This window comes from Pseudophryne corroboree, chromosome 6, assembly GCF_028390025.1.
Source record: "Pseudophryne corroboree isolate aPseCor3 chromosome 6, aPseCor3.hap2, whole genome shotgun sequence".
NCBI classification, from domain to species: Eukaryota; Metazoa; Chordata; class Amphibia; order Anura; family Myobatrachidae; genus Pseudophryne; species Pseudophryne corroboree.
The window spans coordinates 395,983,033-395,996,908 of NC_086449.1; the positions used below are offsets into that span (position 1 = coordinate 395,983,033).

General features: G+C 41.0%; 1 long non-coding RNA gene across 1 annotated transcript in view; it reads right to left on the reverse strand.

Moving 5' to 3' along the window:
• Positions 1–677: 677 nt before the first annotated feature.
• Positions 678–13,876, reverse strand: part of LOC134935319 (uncharacterized) — a 73,779-nt gene continuing 60,580 nt past the window's right edge. Inside the window, exon 3 of the long non-coding RNA XR_010180053.1 lies at positions 678–1,789. This is a non-coding gene — a long non-coding RNA (uncharacterized LOC134935319). The remainder of the gene's footprint in view (positions 1,790–13,876) is intronic.

Here is a 13,876-nt window from a genome sequence, read left to right on the forward strand (position 1 = left end):
TATCAAATGGGAATGCGTACCACACTCACAGGACAAGAAATGGAGACAATCCTATCATGGTATCTTTAGGATCCGAAAGGAACTTCACAACTTCTGAAGGTGGCTCAGAACGATATTTCCCAATGGCAGCAGTTCATACCCGGTGATTTTGTATGGAAAAAAGAAACAGACATACAATGTGTAGTCTTGTTGTATATCTAGTTTCCTTTTTACACAGATGAAGTTATCCTTATCCCATCAAGATATCATGCGTACCCTAACTCACAATAGAGGAGATAGATGCGTGCACAAAAGGTTTCTATAGAAATTCTTCACCCTCTTTGAGTGTCCTTCACTATATGGTATGGATGAAAGAGCATACCTCAACTCACTTTAAAGTGGGGAGAGACAGATGTATAAAGGTATCATCTTTACTCCTATATAGTTGTGTCATTAAGAATGCGTACCACACTCACGGAATGTATAGTGGAGATGTTCCCATAAAGGTATCTTTTGAGTCCACCACTGTTTCTGACTCCAAAAAAAACCAGTGTATGGTATGGTAGTTCCAAATCACAAAAAGAAATAGTACCAATCAGTCCGATTGTTCTTTTTTTTAAAAATTTTTTAATGCATACAACCCATAATTGGGAAAACCAGAAACATGCACATAAAATCACATTTGGTTACTCCGCAAGAAGGAACTCAAATGAAAACATAAATTGCACTGAAAAAATAAAAAATCTTAAAAAGTCCAAAATTTCATAAAATGCATTTAAATAATGTGAAATACCTCAAAGGTTAGCTTCTTAGAATAAACGAGGTTGCACAGTGCCCAGTATTGTCGACGCGTTTCGGCTCTACAGGAGCCTTCCTCAAGACATGTGGGCACTGTGCAGCCCCATGCTATTTATCTGGGCACCAGCCAATAAAGTGTGTAGGAAGTGACCTCACACTGATGAGCTAAGTTACACTCAATATAGCTAAAAACATAATTTAACATGTACTGGTTTAGGAGAAAACCTTTCCCAGGCCAGCATTTTGTATAAGAACTATGATTTGAACAAATATAAAAAGGGAAATATACGATCTGACAGGAAACAGAGACCTAGAGGGATGTGGGCTAGAGTAATTATTCCCTCATGAACATAGAGCAGTAGGAACGGTTCCCTACTACCAGGTGCACAAGCCAAACGGCGTCTGCGCATAGCGCTCGCCACTGGTTTCCTTATCGCGCATGTATGCGTTCCACGGCGCATACATGCGTTCCACGGCCTACTCCCGGAAACAGACGCCAGGCGATGACGCCATTTGCGTTCCAACACTGAATTTGTGCGTTCCACACGGGATTTATTCCCGGAAGCGGATGCCAGATGATTACGTCATTTGCGTTCCAGCGCTCGATTTGTGCGTTCCACATGAGGTTTAAAAGTGAATTATGCTAGGGACACAAAAGGATGCTCTGTCCAGCGGTACTTGTTCCCCGAGGCATAAAAATTGTAAAAATACAAGTTATTAAATGACATCTTACCATTGATGTACACAGAAATGAACATTTTAGGATTAACAGAAAAAATAATAATGACAATAATCGGCAACCACTCTGTTATTACATACACAAATATGTCAAAAAAGGTATATGAGTAGTAGAAGATCTTTCATCTTTTTTCTTCTTTTTTATTATTTTTCATCTGTGATGTTGTCCATATTGTCTTCCATAATAGGAACCGAAGTCCATAAGATTACTCAGTCAAAAAAATTTATATGATGCCACATAAGGTGTGTCCGTACAAGATGAATAATGAGAAATCTAGAAAGAACACATGAAAAAATGATCGAACAGTCTAGATACTACATACATCCTATTTTAAAGAAACCATTTTAGCTCAAAGTCCTTATTGAGGCCTTGTGGTACTAAAGTTTTGTAGGAATAAATACAATTCATTTCTAATTTTGCTAAAGATTTCGCTATACTCCCACCTCTAATATTACCCTTAACAGTCCTAATACCATAAAATGCTTTAATATACTTAGTTGAGCTTTCATGGACCTCTTTGAAGTGATGAGATAGGGCATGTGTTTCAAGGCCTTTTCTAATATTTCTAAGATGTTCTGATAGGCGGATTTTTAATTGTCTAGACGTACGGCCTATATAAAACTTGTCGCAAGAGCATTGGATGACATATATAACGTTTTTTGAATTGCAAGTTATGAAGTCCTTTATTAAGACTTCCTTCCCATTAATTTCTATTTTCTCGAATTTACTGATGCCAGTGTATTCCACATTCTTACATCCTTGGCAACAGCCGCATCTATGGAAGCCTTGGGATTTGATTATCGGATCTCTAGATATCGGGCGGAACACGCTTGATACCAATTTTGTTTTTAGGTTTGGGGCTTTTCTGTAGATGTATGTTGGTTTGTCTGGAATATTAGAACCAATCACTGGGTCATTTTTAAGTATGTCCCAGTGTTTTCGAATAATTTTCTCCATTAATCTATGTTGACTGGTATATTCTGTTATGAACGCCCATTGGTATTGATCTTGATTGGTATCTTTTTTCCTTTTAGTTTTTAGTAATTCCTCCCGATTAGATTCCGTAAATTTGGAAATTTCCAAGTTAATATTCCTCTCATTATAACCACAGGCCTTGAATTTAGATTTCATTTCATCTGCTTGTTTGATGAAAACTTCCTGCTCGGTACAATTCCGTCTCAGACGGTTAATCTGACTCTTTGGTATGGAGTTAAGCCAGCTATCATGATGACAGCTGGTCATGGGGATGTAGGAAACAGAATCAGTCGGCTTGGTGTAGTTCATGGTATGTAATTTTCCATTTTTGACATACACAGTGATGTCCAAGAAATTGATAGTACTGGAACTAGTAGTAAATGATAACTTGATATTTTTATTATTAGTATTCAGGGATGTTAGAAACTCGTTAAGAAGATCATCTCCGCCCCTCCAAATCAAAAAAATATCATCAATGTAACGCATATAGGACACCAGGTTCGCTCCCAAGGGGTTATTGGTCCAGATGGTTTCAAGTTCCCACAACCCCATGAACAGGTTAGCATAACTCGGAGCGAACCTGGTGCCCATAGCGGTCCCTGTTTTCTGGATGTAAAAATCATCCTTAAACAAAAAGGTATTGTTGGTAAGAATAAAACGAATACCTTCCAATATAAATTCCTGTAGATCTTTAGACATGTCTGAATTTCCTAAAAAATACTTGGTTGCTTCAATACCTTGATCATGGTTAATGATAGTATAGAGGGAACTCACATCAGCAGTAACTAAAGTGAGTCCCTCATCCCATTTTATTTTTTCCAAATTGATCAAAAAATCTCTGGTATCTGAAAGATGGGATTGATTTTTTTTAACTAAAGGCTGCAGGAAAGAGTCAATATATTGAGATAAATTGGCAGTGGTGGATTCCACTCCCGAGATAATTGGTCTTCCCGGAGGGTCCACCAGACATTTGTGGACCTTAGGCAGTAAATAAATTACTGGAGTTTTTGGGTCCTCATTGAGGAGAAATGCAGCTTCCTTACTAGTGATGGTACCTTTTTTTCTGATATTTATCAATCAAGTTTTTGCATTTCTCCTGCGTGGAGGTTAAAGGATCTCCTCTAAGTTTTCTATACGTGGTAGTATCGTCTAATTGTCGATACATTTCTTTCTCGTATTTTTCTACATCCATTAGGACGATACCCCCCCCTTTATCTGCAGGCTTAATTATTAAATTTTTATCTGTTTTTAGTTCCTTAAGGGCTTTACGTTCTTTGAACGTGAGATTAGAGATGTTAGTTTTGGTTTTTCTTGGTCTTTGTTCTATTTTCTCAAAGTCTTGTAAGACTAGAGTACAAAAAGTGTCAATAAAGGGTCCCTTGACGTATTGTGGATAAAAGACAGATTTTGGACGAAAGGGAGCAATATTTACTGTTTCTCCCTCTCCTCCAAAGTCTCCCCTTCCTAAGAAGAATTTTTTTACAGTGAGTTTCCTGCTGAATTTTTGCAGATCTATAAATAGGTCAAAAGGTCTGATGGAGTTAGTGGGAGCGTATTTGAGTCCCTTTTCTAACAGGGATGTCTGTTCCTTAGTTAGGAGATGTCTACTCAGATTGAATATTTTGACCGTTGATTGTCTTTCTTTGGGGGATAATGTAACATTATTCGGTGTTTTTTTCTTTCTAATTTTAGTATTACACCTTTTATTTTTTTGTTTGAGTTTATTTTTCAGTTTAGAATTCAGAAGGCCCCCTCTTTTTCCACGTTTTTTATATTTTATCTGTACCTGTGATTGAACTGTCGGTGGTCTAAAAAAGGAGAGGAGTCGATGTCTCTATCTTCCAAAGTGGAAAAGCGATTATTTAAGGGGACATAATATTCTTTATCTAAGGTATGCTTATAGTCATTGGGCCTTGTGGGTTTTCTAGGGGAATTATGTCTCCACTCCCTAGTGTCCTCATATTGTTTTTCCCTATGCTCAAAATGACCAAATCTAGAGGGACCTTTCTGTGGGTAATTTCTCTTTTGGGTATTTCTCCCATAGTATTTAGATGGTTTATCCTGATAGTTGGGCTTTGATCCCAATCTTCCTCTACCTCCTATGTTTGGTTTAGGGATTCTCTGGCGTTGGGAGAGATCATCTATTGGGGCTACTTCCCTCACAACTTCATCTAAATCAGATTTTGTCCTTTTATCCCTATTGAATTTTTTTATTTTCTTTTCTATGAGTAACTTCTCAGTTCTTTTTATTCTAAATTGTATGGCGTTTTCTAGTTCTCTGTATTCCTCTGTATTGGAATACGGATCTACTAAAGATTTGTAGATCCCAATCTCTTCTTCTAGAAGATTCAACTGTCTTTTCCTCTCTTTAATAATGAGTTCCATTAGGTTAAAAGAGCAGCAATCCAAGATATTCTCCCACTCCTTCTTAAAATCTTCACTAGAGTTGGAAAAACTAGCTACTTTATCAGTTCTCAGCCCGCGTGGGATTAATTTATTGGCAAGGTATTTTTCAATGGTTATTACTTCCCACCATATTTTATTTTCTTTCTGGAGAATACCTTCTAATTTGTGCATCATACTGCCCAAATCGCCATCTATCAATTCTGATGTCTCATGGCAATCATTAAATAATCTATCGAAAGTTGCTTTCCTGTTGTCTCTAAGAGAAAACATATTGACAATGGAAAAGTAATGCAGCACTATTCAAAAACCCAAAAAGGTGACAAGAAAAACACAATGCAAAGCAAAAGAATTGGGTTCTTTAAAATGTGCGCAAGGCAGCTTTAACCAATAAAAAGTGTCTAGCAGGATGTCACCCCACCCCAAGAAGAAACAGAAATTTTCACAAGAAAAAGACAATCTTTCTCAGTATAAGCGCCAATAATGGAAAAAATGAGTAATGGATGTATATATACGTCCCTTAAAGATGTTCACAAATGATTGTTCCTCAATTATTCACAGGACGTCCTCAGTTAGTGTAGGAGATGACCAATGATTTGGATATGAAGACAAGGAAAAAAAAAAAAAACATACAATGTGTAGTATTGTTTTACATACATAATTCTTTTCATACATAAAGTTAACCTAATCCCAATAGGAAAAAGCCAAAGAGGCAACACAAGGAGGGAGTCTATACGTGGTGCGTACCCCAACTCACACTGGGAGGGGCAAATACGTGCACGGAAAGGTTTCTTTAAAAATTTCTTCACCCTCTTTGTGTATCCTTCACCATAAAGTATGCATGCAAGAGCATACCTAGACTCACTTTAAAGTGAAAGCGAGTCAAACATATAAAGGTATCTTTTTATCCTATTGCTGCTGTATCAAATGGGAATGCGTACCACACTCACAGGACAAGAAATGGAGACAATCCTATCATGGTATCTTTAGGATCCGAAAGGAACTTCACAACTTCTGAAGGTGGCTCAGAACGATATTTCCCAATGGCAGCAGTTCATACCCGGTGATTTTGTATGGAAAAAAGAAACAGACATACAATGTGTAGTCTTGTTGTATATCTAGTTTCCTTTTTACACAGATGAAGTTATCCTTATCCCATCAAGATATCATGCGTACCCTAACTCACAATAGAGGAGATAGATGCGTGCACAAAAGGTTTCTATAGAAATTCTTCACCCTCTTTGAGTGTCCTTCACCATATGGTATGGATGAAAGAGCATACCTCAACTCACTTTAAAGTGGGGAGAGACAGATGTATAAAGGTATCTTTACTCCTATATAGTTGTGTCATTAAGAATGCGTACCACACTCACGGAATGTATAGTGGAGATGTTCCCATAAAGGTATCTTTTGAGTCCACCACTGTTTCTGACTCCAAAAAAAAACCAGTGTATGGTATGGTAGTTCCAAATCACAAAAAGAAATAGTACCAATCAGTCCGATTGTTCTTTTTTTTAAAAAATTTTTAATGCATACAACCCATAATTGGGAAAACCAGAAACATGCACATAAAATCACATTTGGTTACTCCGCAAGAAGGAACTCAAATGAAAACATAAATTGCACTGAAAAAATAAAAAATCTTAAAAAGTCCAAAATTTCATAAAATGCATTTAAATAATGTGAAATACCGCAAAGGTTAGCTTCTTAGAATAAACGAGGTTGCACAGTGCCCAGTATTGTCGACGCGTTTCGGCTCTACAGGAGCCTTCCTCAAGACATGTGGGCACTGTGCAGCCCCATGCTATTTATCTGGGCACCAGCCAATAAAGTGTGTAGGAAGTGACCTCACACTGATGAGCTAAGTTACACTCAATATAGCTAAAAACATAATTTAACATGTACTGGTTTAGGACAGCACAGGTGGGAGGGAAACTGGGTTTCCCGCCGCATGGGTAATAAAGTGCAAATAAAGTAAATGTTCATAAACTTCTTATGTCCATAACTATTCGCACGAGCGATTGATCTGCTTCAAACCAACACCGGAATATTTCTAATTAAATATTCTTCCGATGGATACTAAACACCACTGTATTACTCCTGTCTGACCCTTCGTATCAAACAAAGAGGGATTTCTCTGTTCATGAACATTCTATATTAACCAAACTTTCAGAATCTATCAAAGGGACCATGATCTACAAAATACATTATATAGTGAAAATATGTAATGATTGAGTCGCACGCTACGATCACATAAACTCTACCGTAAATACGCATACCGTGCGCCTGCGGGTGCCCGCGACTGTGAGTATGCGCACGTACGGGAGAGCATACGCATGCGCAGCACGGACCTGTGTGAGGTGCAAATATGGTAGTGTGCATAGAGATATTTTTCTGACTTTGACAGTCCACCCTTTGGCAGTCAACAATAACTGCCACTTCCTGAAAACATTTCAAAAAGAGAAAAATATATGTTAGGGGTTAATACATTTACATGGTTGGGTAAGGGAGGAGAGGAGATGGTAGGAAAAGGGTATGACCTAGTGAGATAGCAGAAGCATGTGTGTATGAATCCGTGCTTGGGGGTCATGTATCATCGTGCCGTACGTGTTTTAAATCAAGCTTCGAGGTATTGCGAAGTATACATTTGAATTCCTTCTTATCCCGTGGTACGGGTCTGTGGATGGGCTGTCAAACTTTACCGAGCTCTTTTCGGCTTTGGTTGTAACAAAATGGGGGAGCACATTTTAGTTGATGATACACGATGATACATGAATGGGGGAGATATGTGATTGCTGATATCTGTGCCTGTATTCCCTATCGACTATGTGTGTCATTACTTGAGGGTTGTAGAAATGAAGAAAAGACATAATTACGGTAAATGCGGTGGTATTCTATGTCAGGTAAATGTACATTCGTCGATTGAGGTCTTGTTTGGTGTCTGTTGAATGCAGTCTTCTTTGTGCATTTGCTCATAAGGTGCGAGCAAAGCTGTCAATGTCCATAGATTTACAAAAGTGTTGGGCTAGCGTAATTTTAAAATTTCTAGGGAAACTGGGGATCCATGGCATAGTTCATCAAAAATCTGTGTATCAGGTTGTCAAAACTTCTTCTTTAATCCCTCTGTTGTCTGTATATCGGCTCATCAAATTCCTCGTCCAAGTGGGTCTTGTTACCTTGGAGAAAACGGAAAAACAGGTGAAAGAAACGGACCGTAGAAATCGCATTTTCATCACATCATTGTTTCTACATTTGGGTCATAAATCAAGTCCATTGGAATTACAGTTTCCTCACTCCTTAAACTCATTACCCTAGTACGATGATTGCACTTCATTAAAGCCTGACCGCATCTAAATATCAATCCAATCGATATGACAACACCTAAGATACATAGGAGAAACTTCCCAACATCCATTATGACTCCTTGAGCCCAGTCTCCTAAACCAGAAAACCAATTTCGCGGGTTCAACCATGACACCCAACCAGTCAGCTCATTACCTACAGCAGCAAGAGTGAGATTGTGTCTCCTGCGAAATTCCCACTTCAATTGGAGAATATCGTCCATCTTTTGGTCTATGACCTCGACCGGATCCTCTGTGCTATTCGTAATATATGTGCAACATTTCACACCGTATTGTGTTGCCAGTGTGACACAATATCCGCCTGTCACTGCTGTGAGGTAATTGAGAACCATCCTATGCTGTACCAGTTCTGTTTTGTAAGCTTGAAGTTCCCTTCCAGTATACCTAAACGTGTCATCATACATTTCAGTGATATTATCTAACAAATTTGCGAGCGCCGATATGTATTTATAATTCAGCACTCCTCTAGCGGTGCGGGTGAAATCTAACGCGATTAAGAATTGAATCCCGGTGGATTCACTTATCAGATCAGAGGCCGGATGCTCTGTCTTCTCTATCAGGTGCCTTTTAACAACGTGCTCGTAATGGGTGTGAGTATAAGGAGCTTGGGCACCACTGTGTATGTCTTTCATTTTGTCATGTGATACAGTCATTACTTCAGGCAATACTTTTCCAATATAACACAATCCTTCAGAGTTTGGGGCAAGCCACTTGTACGCCTTTCTCCCGCATATGAAATATGCATCATCGGGGAGAACATATGGGACGGAGTAGGACATAACCATATTACACACCTTCCATGTGAAATCTCCTAACCCTAATTCTTCCATCTGCTTAGTACACGTATCAGGTTGTACGATATGTGCACAGTATCCTGGTGATACCTCTCCAACTCTAGTAATCCTATTTCCTAAGGTATACCTATACCGGAAAGATTTTCCTCTACTGGCTATGTGGCGTACAAGCTCTGTATCTGTAGGCATTCTATCTGCTCTATGCGAAAAGGTCATGGTGTGGTTACTCCATGACACTTCCCAATTTCCCGGCTTTCGGGGATTGGAGATGTTGAAACATAATAGGGACCTATCCACATGGTATTGGTGGAGCTTCAAACTAGGAGGGCTGGAGATATTAAACCTCCGGTCCACCGGTCTCCCACCATTTAACTCAAGTACCTCCCCTATCGTTAAAGGAAATGGTACTAGCCCTGATTTGCTATGACCCTGAGGTACTTGAGAGCATACCCAACAATCTGTTTTGTTTAACACATTACCCACTAAGGAGTGATAGTCACTCAATGGATGCCGGTCCATATGGATATTAAAACTGGATTGGCATTTCTTTATGCACCCATCCTCAATGACATTGTCACAGAGCCTACAGATACAGTTTTCTTCAGCTAACAATCCTTCACAATTCCTTCTATGGTCAATGCTATCGGATCGTTTTCTGATACTCGCCTTTACTTGTTGGTTAAGTTGTTCTCGGAAAACTACGCCTCCATTTCTGTCATCAGAACCCATTCCAGAACCTCTCTCGAACTCCATGGTACTCTCGCCGGAACAGACTGCTCTGGTCAACATCATGGTCAACAGGAAAATCCGGATCACAGTCTCTTGAGGCAAGTCCATCTTAGGAGGAGACGAAGAAGAATGAGAAGGGGGGAAAAATAATTTGAGGGAGAGGGGATGGGAAGTGGAGAAAAACAATAAAAGGGAACAGGGGATCGACAACTGCTTTTGATCTTGTGGTTCTCGATGCTTAGGTGCCGCCTTAGTCCTCCTGGAACAGACACTCTAGTGATACAACCTCTACCGTCTGTTCCTTATCACAGGACTTCTCTGGATCAACGACCTTCTTACAGTGGGACGAATGAACCCAAGTCTCTCTCTCAGCAACCTTCAATGCTGTAGTGCTAGTCAATAAGACCTGGTATGGTCCTTCCCATCTGTCAATAAGGCAACCTGAGCGTAGAAAATTCCGTATCATTACATAATCCCCAGGTTCAATGTCATGACAATTACTATCTGGTAAATCAGGAATCACTAACTTCAGATTATCATTTTGATTCCTTAACTGTTTACTCATGTTAATCAAGTATTTTACAGTCACTTCATTGTTACACTTCAAATCATCCTGAGGGTTAATCATGACATGCGGTTGTCGACCAAACAAGATTTCAAAGGGAGACAGATTAAGAGGGGACCTGGGAGTGGTTCTGATGCTGTACAGTACAATGGGTAAAGCTTCTGGCCATGTCAATCCTGTCTCTGCCATCACTTTACTCAGTTTATTTTTAATAGTGCTGTTCACTCTTTCCACTTTCGCACTCGCCTGTGGACGGTATGGAGTATGCAGCTTGCTATCAATTCCCATCAATTTACACATTCCTTGAAAGACATCACCTGTAAAATGGGTACCCCTATCACTTTCGATAATTCTGGGGATACCATATCTACATACAAATTCCTGCACAATTTTCTTAGCAGTAAACATAGCGGTATTTGTGGCCGCCGGAAATGCTTCGACCCAATTTGAAAAAACATCTATACAAACAAGTACATATTTCAAATTTCGACAAGGGGGTAATTGAATGAAGTCAATCTGTATTACCTGGAAAGGGCCGCCGGCAGGTGGGATATGGGATGGTTCTGTAGGTATTGCCTTTCCAATATTCTTTCTCAAACAGGTAAGGCATGACATGGCTCTTTTACTCGCATGAGAGGAGAATCCTGGGGCGCACCAATATGCTCTTACCAACTTGCACACCCCTTCCTTGCCTAGATGAGTCAGCCCGTGAGCTGCTTCAGCCAAACACGGAAGATATGCTCTGGGGGCCACTGGTTTACCATGTCCATCCGTCCAGAGTCCTGAGGACTCCTGGCCATATCCCTTTGCCCTCCAGACTGCCTTTTCCTGTGTGGAACACAAATTTTGCATCTCACACAACTTCTGTGTGTTGATGGTATTAAATACCATCAGTTGTGTGGTGTCTGTCTGTCTGGGGGTAGCAGCTGCTAACTTAGCTGCTTCGTCTGCTCGGCTGTTACCAAGTGATACTGGGTCTTGGCTATATGTGTGTGCTTTACATTTGATAACAGCCACTCTGTCGGGTTCCTGTATCGCTGTTAGAAGCCTTTTTATGTGAGCTGCATGCGCTACCGGTGTACCAGCTGCCGTCATGAAATTTCTGAGGCGCCATAGGGCTCCGAAATCATGGACTACCCCGAATGCTAGAATCGGTGTAGATATTGGCTGATTTGCCCTTAGCCAATTCACATGCTCTGGTTAGGGCGACCAGTTCAGCAACCTGGGCTGAGTGAGGTGGGCCTAGCGGTTCCGCTTCTATGGTGCCTTGGTCATCTACGACTGCGTATCCAGTACACAAGTCTCCCGAGTCTGACTGTCTATGACAACTACCGTCCGTGTAGAACGTAAGTTCTACATCTTCCAGTGGGTTGTCACTGATGTCAGGCCTTGCGGTAAAATTTTGGGTCAAATATTCCATACAATCATGAGTGTCTTCCTTTGTATTGAATCCTCCTTCCCCAGTACTCTCATCCTCCACCCTTTGGGTCTGTCCAGACACACCTGGGAGATATGTTGCAGGATTTAATGCACTGCATCTCCTTATGGTGATGTTTACGGGGGCCATTAGTGCCAATTCCCATCTTGTAAACCGCGCTGATGAGACGTGCCTGGTTTGGGCAGAATTTAACAAGGCTGACACTGCATGTGGTGTATGAATTGTGAGGTTGTGACCTAGCACGACGTCTTCGCTTTTCGTTACTAGCAATGCTATCGCAGCAACGCTTCGCAAGCATGTGGGGAGGGATCGCGCTACCGTGTCTAGCTGAGCGCTGTAATATGCTACCGGCCTGCTGGCATCACCGTGCTTTTGGGTTAGTACGCCTGCCGCGCAACCAGCACTTTCTGTTCCGTATAGTTCAAAGGGTTTCCCATAGTCCGGCATACCTAATGCTGGTGCCTGCGTTAGGCACTGTTTAAGTCTCTCAAATGCTGCCTCAGACTCGTCTGTATGCGAAATCCGATCAGGTTTGTTTGAGGAGACCATCTCCTGCAAAGGTAACGCTAGGATGGAAAACCCTGGGATCCAGTTACGGCAATACCCACACATTCCTAAAAATGTTCTGATCTGTTGCTGGGTTTGTGGCAGAGTCATGTCTCTAATTGCTTGAATTCTATCAGCGGTCAGGTGTCTCAGTCCTTGTGTTAAACAGTGTCCCAAATATTTTACCTTAGTTTGGCATAATTGCAACTTGTCTTTGGAAACCTTGTGTCCTGTGTCTGAAAGATGAAACAGGAGCTGTTTCGTATCCTTCAGGGATGCTACCAATGAATCAGAACACAGTAGTAGATCATCCACGTACTGTATTAATACTGATCCACTCACTGGTTGGAAAGACTGTAAACAATCATGCAAAGCCTGAGAAAATATACTTGGGCTATCTATGAATCCCTGTGGTAATCGAGTCCATGTGTATTGGACTCCTCTGTATGTAAATGCAAACAAATATTGACTGTCAGGGTGCAGAGGTACCGAAAAGAAAGCGGAGCAGAGGTCAATAACAGTGAAAAATTTCGCAGTGGGAGGGATTTGCATTAGGATGACAGCTGGATTTGGCACTACGGGGAACTGACTCTCAACTATTTTGTTAATCCCCCTTAGATCCTGCACTAGCCTGTAACCCCTCCCCCCACTCTTTTTCACAGGGAAGATGGGACTATTAGCAGTGCTGGACGTTCTTACCAGAATGCCCTGTTGTAGCAAGCGCTCTATTACTGGGTAAACTCCTAACTCCACCTCTGGCTTCAGAGGGTACTGTGGGATTTTTGGAGCTATCCTACCATCTTTTACTTGTACAACTACCGGAGCTACGTTTGCCATTAATCCAGTGTCCTGTCCATCTTTTGTCCAAAGTGACTCTGGTATCTGAGATGTCATTTCTTCTACTTGGGAAGGAGTCCTATTTGTCATAATGGTATGTGACATTAATTTTGACGGGGAGTCTAACATGTCTCGTACTTCCTGAGCGTGATTCTCAGGTATGTCCAAGAATACACCTTCAGGAGTACAATAAATGACGCACCCCATTTTACACAGTAAGTCTCTTCCCAGGAGATTGGTCGGTGCCGATGCAGCCAGCAAAAAGGAATGCTTGGTATGTAAAGGCCCTATTGTAATCTCTGCTGGTTTGCTAACAGGGTAATGCTGGACTACTCCTGTTACTCCCACGGCTGGAATTGTCCTACCAGTGGTCCTCATGCCCACTGTCGAATTTATCACTGATTTGGCCGCCCCTGTGTCTACAAGAAAGTTTAATGATTTACCAGCTACATTGATTGCAATTTCTGGTTCACTTCCAAGACTTGCAATCAATTTTACTGGCAGCAGATTACAGGTATGGCCACACCCCTATTGGGTATGGTGACCTCCCTGAATCCCGCTGGCAGCAACTACTTGTGAGGGAGTTAGCTGGGAACTACCAGAGGTTTGCCAATCTCTGTTTGGGGGGTATCTTTTTGTTTCCCCTGCATGTGGCTCATAACTCCGTTTCTGCGGACCTTGCTCCCAATGTCGTGTGTCGTGTCGTTGTCT